Raw genomic sequence first — 9212 nt, 5'->3', positions numbered from 1 at the left:
GGGATATAATTAGGAAGAAGGGATAGACTTTGAAGAAACCTATGCTCCTGTAGCTAGAATGGAAGTCATTCTTATGTTGTTTGCTTATGCTACTTTTAAGAACTTTAAATTATATCAAATGGATGTTAAAAGCGTCTTTCTAAATGGCTATATAAATGAAGAAGTCTATGTAGAACAACCTCCCCGTTTAGAAAATCATAAATATCCTGATCATGTATACCAGTTGTCCAAAGTCTCGTACAGATTAAAACAAGCTCCTAGAGTTTGGTATGAGAGGTTTAGTGGTTTTCTTCTAGAAAATGGTTTCACTAGGGGCAAAATTGATACTACATTTTTCATCAAATCTAAAAATGATCATATGCTCCTTGTGCAAATTTATGTAGATGATATTATATTTGGAGCTACTAAAGATGAGTTGTGTAATGAGTTTGTCAAGTGCATGCAAAGTGAATTTGAAATGAGCATGATGGGTGAACTGAGTTTCTTCTTAGGACTGCAAATCAAACAAGCTAAATATGAGACTTTCATATGTCAGTCTAAATATGTTAGGAACTTGCTTAAGAAACTTAATATGAAAGATGGTAAAATTTTTGGAACTCCTATTAGCTCTTCCACAAAACTTGATAAAGATGAGCAAGACGTCCCTGTTGATGTGAAACTATATCGTGACATGATAAGTAATCTCCTACACCTTACAACTATTCGACCTGATATTATGTTTAGTGTGTGTATGGGTGCTAGGTTTTTGGCCACTCCCAAGGAGTCTCATTTGTAAGTCGTGAAAAGAATACTTAGGTACCTAATTGGGACTGTAGAATTAGGCTTATGGTACCCTAAGCATACGACATTTGAGATTGTTAGCAACACTGATGCTGACTCTGCCGGTAGTAAGGTGGATAGAAAGAGTGCTAGCAACACTTGTCGCTATTTAGGACAATCTTTCGTTTCTTGGTTCTCCAAGAAACAGAACTCAATTGCCTTATCCACAGCTGAGGCAAAATATATTGCAGCTAGAAGTTGTTGTGCTCAAACGCTTTGCATGAAACAACAACTTATGGACTTTGGATTGCACTATGATACGGTTCCAATTAAATGTGATAATACTAGTGCAATTAATATATCTAAAAATCTAATCTCACATTCACGAACAAAACATATTGAGATCAGACATCATTTCATTCGTGAACATTTGTAGAAAGGGGATATGGCACTTGAGTTTGTGTGCACAAATGAACAGTGAGATGATATTTTCACCAAACCTCTTCAGGAAGATAGGTTCATACAGATTAGACGTGAGCAAGGTCTAATGCATAGTATAGAGGCCACATAGAAAATTGATAGAGTGCACAAACTTAGGGGGAGCTACTCAACATAGAACTATATGGCTCTGAAAACTTTAATAAATCTATCATTGCCTTTATACCTTGAGGATTTGTTTGTGGTTTGCAATACATGGCTATCATATCTCTTGCATGTTGAGATCTATACTTATGTTTTTTGTTTTGATCCATACTGGAATGTTTGAGTTGCTTATAGTGAATAATTGTAAATTTGAACTCAATCAAGTCATTTCTATAAAGATATTTTTGGGAAAATGTTCTATTTTCAAAGGGCATGCTACCAAATTTTCTAAAAATCTTCTCAAACCATATCTTGTATTTAATGATTCTTGCTCAATGCCTTGTCTATTTGCTTAAAATTTATCATGACCTTTTTTGTTGTTGCCAAAAGAGGGGGAAAAGGAAAATTTGGGTGCTTGAGATAAATGTCTACTTTTAAATCTTTAAATTTTCATTATGCATATTGTCAAGGGGAGCCCTTCTTGGCTGTACCCACTTTTGCATGATGTATTTGTCATCATATAAAAAGGGGAGACTGTTGATCTTATTGGTCATACGCTGTTTTGATTATGACAAATACTCTGATATTTAATGGTTGTCAAAGTTTGTGTGCAGGATCATATCAGCAAGATCATATGATAGCATGAGGTGACTTGAAGAAGATAAAGATCCAGAATATTTAGTTTCTTTGTAATTTATAATCTCTTCGATTTAGGTCTGTAATATTTAATTTAGAAATATTTGTAATAATTAATGCATATCATGCATGTAGGAACTCATAAGCTCAAAGACTTTAGAAAGACCCTAGGAACTTGCACATAAACTTAGAACAAATCCCCACCTTCAAATATGTAATTAGGGGAAACATATTCTACTTAGGTCCTAAAACTCAATAGGCCTCGAGCGACTAAACCAAGTTAATTTTGCCTCGGTTGGCCGAACAGAGGTTGGTTAATTAGTTGACTTGACTTTGAGCGACCGAACCCAAGTGAACTGAGTGTTCACAGTCGACCGAACTCGTACCCTGACCTTTTCTAACAACTTGGGCAGTCGAACTTTTATGTTCAGAATATCCTTGGGAAACCGAACATGCAAGTTCGGTAGATCAAACTTACGGACAGGCGACCGAACCGCGGATAGTTTGGAAAATCACCTTGTTCAGCCACTCGAACCATTTTTCAGGCACCCGATGTTCAAAATTGCTTTTTTCTCATGTGTCTATTCAGGCGACCAAACCTAGGGCTCGGTCGACCGAAACTCTCGGATTGACCTAATTTTTACCGCGGTTAATTGGGATTAAATAGAGTTAACTTTTTAAAACTCAATTAAAACAATTTTAGTTATTCCCTTGGTATCCCCAACGATTATAATTTTGACTAAGTGTATAAATATGAGTTCATTTGCTCAAATTAAGGGTAATTTAGCATTTTGATTAACAAAAATATTTTCTGTATTTTTTAGAGATCTTTTTTCAAACAAAAAGCTCATACACTCTCATACTACTACTCCTTTGCTATATCAATCTCTATGAGAATACCTTGAGTGATTATTCGTTATTCTCTTTTGCTAGAAACTTTCATTTGTTCATTATATGTTTGACTTTTAGATTGAGAGTTGAGTATAAGTTTTCCCATATTTAATTTAATAAATCTTTTGTGTGGGAACAATTAAAACTTGTGGGTCTTGGCATTTGAATTACAAGACACCTTAGCTTGTGCTTTTGAGTGTGCAAAAATATTTTCACAAACTCATTTTTCGAATATCTCTTGTGCTTAAATATTGAGAAAATATTTTTAGAGATATTTTGATTACTCTTGGTGAAATCTTTGAAACCCTAAACTGTTATTGAGATTTACATCTATACATTGTTTCAAAAATTAGCTTGGTAATACACTGTTGTGCTTGATTGAATATATACATTATATTGAGTGTTGATTGCACACATATAGCACTGAGCTTGTAGTTCTTATATTATTGATGTGCATTGTTTGATACTGGTACAAATTTGCTTGTTTGAGAAGCATATATTTTATACACATCTTGTATTGTGATTTGGTTGTATTCTAGGAGTGGCCTGAGGGGGCGTTAATTCAGTCCGGAAGGATTGGTTGTAAAGGTTGAGGTCAGTCCTGTGTTAATTTGATTTGGTTGTATTTCGGTGCCGCTCCATCCGTGAAGTGAGCCTTAGTGGAATCCTTGTGCTTGTTAGCTAAGGCAGGGACGTAGGCACATTTGCCAAACCTCGATAACATATCTGGTGTTATCTATCTTTACTTGCTTTTCTGTGCACGCATAATTAGCTTACTTGTGTAATTTAATTTCAGCTGAATATATTGATTTATTTTATATCTGCACTAGATTGACCCCAGGATTGTGTAATACTGCTGCTGGATAATTGACCTAGGGGAAAAATTTATAAAATACCAATTCATCCCCCTCTTAGGATAATAGTAAAGCTTACAATTGGTATCAAAGCCTAGCAGCTTAGACTTAATCGTTTTTCTTCAAAAGATCTTGATGACTCATAACACTGTAACCCCTTTCCCTGAGGGACCCTCTTCCACACGTCCTCCTGTTTTCAGCTATGTCAATTACACCTTGTGGAAACAAAGGACGCGTATTTACCTTCAAAATATTGACTGGAAAGTGTGGAGAGTTATCTCTAAGGAAAACTATGTTCCTATGAAAACTAAAGGTGAGATTAGAATTCCCAAGACTGGAGATGAATATATCGATGAGAATATGAAAGTTGTTAGTATAAATGCTACTACCATGAATAATCTCTATTGTGGACTTGATGTCAATGAATTTAACAGAGTTATGGCATGTTCTTCTACTAAGGAGATATGGTATAAGTTAAAAGTAACCTATGAAGGTACTAGAGACGTTAATGATAGTAGGATTGACATGTTGACTAGTGAGTATGAAGCATTTAGAATGAATACTGGTGAGTCCATTAAGAGCATGTACACTCGCTTCACACACATTATTAATTCACTACATGCATTTGGTAAGACCTATCCCACATATAAAAAGATTAGGAAAATCCTTAGGGGTTTGCCTCCTGTTTGGGAAGTAAAGGTTATGACCATATCTAAGGGTAGAGACCTTAAGGCTATGTCACTAGATGAATTGATAGGTTCACTTATCACTTATGAGTTAGCTATTAATGAGAGACTGAATGAGCACAATAGAATAAGAAAAGTGACTGCATTAAAAACGTCTACTAATACATCTAGTGAGTGCAGTGAACCTGAATCTGGAGATGACATGACTATGCTTACTAGGAAGTTTAGCACGTTCTTTGGAAAGAATAGTAGGTCATATAGAAAGTTTAGAGATTCAGTATCTAAGAAGGGAGAGCCTAGTAAAAGAAAAGAAAAATCGAACGCTCCCACGTGCTATAATTGCAACATGGTCGAACATATCAAACCTGATTGGGCGTTGCTGAAAAATGAGTCTAGGAAAAAGAAGAAAGTAAGGAAAGTAGGAACCTCGTGGGATAGACAAAACAACAAAGATTCATATTCAGATTGCAGCGACTTTGAGATTGCCAACTTGTGCCAGATGGCACGAGATGATGAGGTATTGTCTTCTTAGTCCTTATCTTCATATTATTCTGATGATGATTGTGATTCTGATTGCATGCCTACATTTAAAGAATTGCAATATGAATATATTCATGTATTTAAATTACTAAACAAAATGACCATGGAAAATGATGTTTTGAAAAATAAATGTGAAATTGGTCAAAACTTTTTGAAATTGCAAAGAATTCTTATGCTTCGATTTTTGAAGAAAAAGATTTGAAAATTGCCGAGCTTGAGAGAAAATTTGAGGATAGCTCTAAAATTGTTTATAAATTTACTAAGGGCCAATGTAATTTTTAAAAACTTCTTGGGGCGCAAAGAAACTCTCTTAGCAAAGAAGGTCTTGGATTTAATGGTATTGAAAATGTGAGACAACCTGATCTTTATTTGGGACATTTTACTCGAAAATCAAAATCTCAAATTCCACCTAAAAATCTCCGGTGTCAAATGTGTTTTAAATGCAAACAAATTGGTCATATTCAGTTTGACTGTCCACTTAGAAATAGACATGTAAGAATTAAAAGGGTGTGGAGAGTCAATGGTGAATCAAGCACTAACCCCTATGGATCCAACATAATTTGGGGACCAGCTTCAATTACTTAGATTTTCTTACAGGTGTGCTTAAGATCGTCCTCATCCAAGGACAAGTGGTACTTGGATAGCGGTTGCTCACAACATATAACCGGCAACAAGGCCGAGTTTGCATCCATCACTCCTAAGGATGGAGGGTTCGTGACATTCGGGGACAATGCAAAGGGTCAAATTATCGGTGTAGGTAAGGTTGGTAAAGAACTTTCCTTGGTTATTGATAATGTATTACTTGTTGATGGTTTGAAACATAATTTGTTAAGTATTATCCAATTGTGTGATAAAGAGTATAAAGTATCTTTTAAAATGATAAATACATTGTTGAGAGTAAATCTGATAACAAAGTACTTTTTACTACTGAACGCCATGAAAATGTATACACCACTAGTTTTAATAATTTAACTTCTCAACAAGTTACATGTTTTGCTGCAATAAATGAGACTAGTTGGTTGTGGCATAGACGTTGAGGAAACGCTAGTATGGATCTTTTGTCAAAACTTGTAAAAAAGGACTTAGTTAAATACTTGCAAAAAACACATTTAGTAAAAGATAAAATTTGTGATGCATGTCAAATGGGTAAGCAAACTAAATCAAGTTTTAAGAAAAAGAAATTTTATCTACCACTAGTGTAACGCCCTGACCCACAACGTGAGGCCCTTTGTGCTACTTTAGTGATGTCTGTATACCTGATACCAAACTCATCATATAAAATGCAGCAGAAATAAAAGATACAATCTCCAAAAATCCATTACTAGAGTTCTATACTACCTTTGTATACAAAAGGTTCCAAAATCCCTATTACAAACCAACCTACTATACTTATACAAAAACCAATTCAAACTACACTCACCACATACAAAAGACTATACTACTGTCTCAACCCCTCTAGCCTACTAAGAACGTTTCCCAGAATTTCCTAAAAAGATAGTTTGTAAAGTAGGGGTGAGGCACAGCTTAGTAAGGGAAAGACGAAGTTAATGTCAGTGTGTGGCCAACATGCATTTAGTGTATAGAAAATAACCAGTTCATTAAATAGATAAACACATTTCTGAAATCATTCTTATTTTATACTCACACCCACAATTAGCCGAGGATATGGAAAATTACCTGCCCATACAAGTAGCTTTCCTCTACTTTGATACCAAACTGTGACACCCTGATTTTTCATACCAATTTTTTTTTACATCATATTTATCAAACACATCAACACCTCGATACCATATATATCACCTGAGCCGCATTGGACACGGGTATGCCAGTCACATTATATTTGAAATACTTATTAGCGGAAGACAGTATATACATAGGCCACAACGAATATACATATTAGAGTATAATCCATCAAAAAATACATACATCAACAAACACCCCAAAATAACAAAACTCTAAGGGAAATATCCATCCTTAGATCAAACACTCACCCTGTATATCAGGATCCCTGCTCCACTCTATTTGGGAGCTCTATTACCAACTCGATCTCGGTTTCTTGAAATATTTAATATTTGGGTGAGACACATCTTAGTCAGGGGAATAAGTTATAGCAAATATTTTTATGAAGTACTGGTTGAAATATATGTGAAATGAATTATGGTATTTTTTGTGAAATTATTATTATGATGATATGAATAATAGATGAGAAATTATATGGCATATGATTTTATGAAAATTATGTAATGTATTGTGTAAAATGTGATTTGAAATGGGAAATCTGGGAAAATGATATAATGATGAATATCCCTGAGGAAATGAAATGAAATGTGGAAATGTTATACGATTTTCTGGAAAATATTGAAAAGGGATAAGTGTATCTACATAAATGATTTTATGGGAACAGTGGAAATAAGAAACACAGATATATGTGAATATTAAGAAATGTAGAATGTGAGAAATATGGAAATGATTTTCTATGAAATGGGGCAAAAAAAAAAAAAGAAATACTGATATGTGCATACTGAAAATGATGAAATATATGAAATGTGATATATTCCCATATTTGCTTATATATTATTATGAGATGAATTGTGAAATTGAAATGTTGAGAATGAAACAATAGAAAATGATAAATCTATTGGGAATATTGTTTTATAAATATTGAATGAAAATACTGGATATGTGAATTTTAATATATGAATATGGAAATATTGCAACGTGAAATTCAACAATATGAATAATGAAATATGAGAATTGATTTGTGAATGATGAAGTGTGAATACTAGAAACGAAATGTGAATATTGGAAATGAAAAGTGAATACCGGAATTGTAAACATTGCAGCGTAACAACTGCAATGATTATATGTATTGATATGGGAAACATTGATATGAGAAAAGTGAAATAGTGGAAATGAAAACCTTGATGGATGGATATGTAAACCCCAGTGATGGGTTTTGATATCGAGCATGATACTAATGCTAGTGGTTAAAAAGGGCAACCACACGGACTAGTGGAGCGTGTGACGTGGCAGTGCAAATGGGCTAGAGTAGAGTTGTTTATTGCCCCCTGGATTACGGACCAGGGTATGTGGCAGGTCATTCGTTACTACAGACAGGTATATGGTATTATTTGATCTAACCGGGTCGGTCAATCGTGATTAGATCCAGCCTTCGGGCTGCCTAACCTTGATCATGAGGGGAAGCAAGACACGAAGAAAAATCCTTAAGGCAACCATGGGTTACATACACGACATGTCATGGTTACAGAGGATACCCATGGGCTAGATAGCAGATTGGAAATGACCATGAGTTACAGACACGATATGGAAAGGTTACTGAGGATACTCATGGGCCGAATAAATGAGAAAATAATGATATAATGGAAATAAATTGAAATGAAAGAAAGATGAGAAAAATAAATGAAACTAGGAAATGGGATATAAAGTTTATAACAGTTGTGTTTTATATTTATATAGCTATTTGCACATATTGGATATCATATTAGTTGACTAAAGTATTGACCGAATATATATATATATATATATGTATGTATGTATGTATATCAATGTAATTGCACTCATATTACCACACATTGTCAATAACTTATTCCGTCTTACTAAGATGTGTCTCACCCAAATATTAAATATTTTAGGAAACCGAGATCGAGTTAGTAATAGAGCTCCTAGATAGAGTGGAGCAGGGACCCTGATATATAGGGTGAGTGCTTGATCTAGGGATGGATATTTTCCCTAGAGTTTTGTTATTTCGGGGTGTTCGTTGTTGTATGTATTTTTGGAGGGATTATACACTGGTATATATATTCGCTGTGGCGTATGTATATATTGTCTTCCACTGATAAGTATTTGAAATATAATGTGACCGGTATACCCGTGCCCAATGCGGGTCAGGTGATATGTATGATATCGAGATGTTAACGTGTCCGATAAATATGATGTAAAAAAAAATTGTATGAAAAATAAAAAAAATGGTATGAAAAATTGGGGCGTCACAACTGGACCATTTGAAATGCTATACTTAGAGGTGACAAAACCAATCAAAACTAATGAAACCGATCACACTGAACTAAACTGAACCTAATTAGTCTCTTTTGTAAGTGAACTAGTTCAATTTGGTTTAGGGAATGGGAGAGCAAAGACAAACTGAGCCATATATATATGAAATTATTTATTTAACTTATTTACACTTTAAAAAAAAATTGGACATTGGTTGTTAGAATTAGATTCATTAATTCGTGTATGAAGT

The sequence above is a fragment of the Malania oleifera genome, chromosome 9, assembly GCF_029873635.1.
Source record: "Malania oleifera isolate guangnan ecotype guangnan chromosome 9, ASM2987363v1, whole genome shotgun sequence".
NCBI lineage: Eukaryota > Viridiplantae > Streptophyta > Magnoliopsida > Santalales > Ximeniaceae > Malania > Malania oleifera.
Note: the sequence above shows the minus strand (reverse complement) of the source record.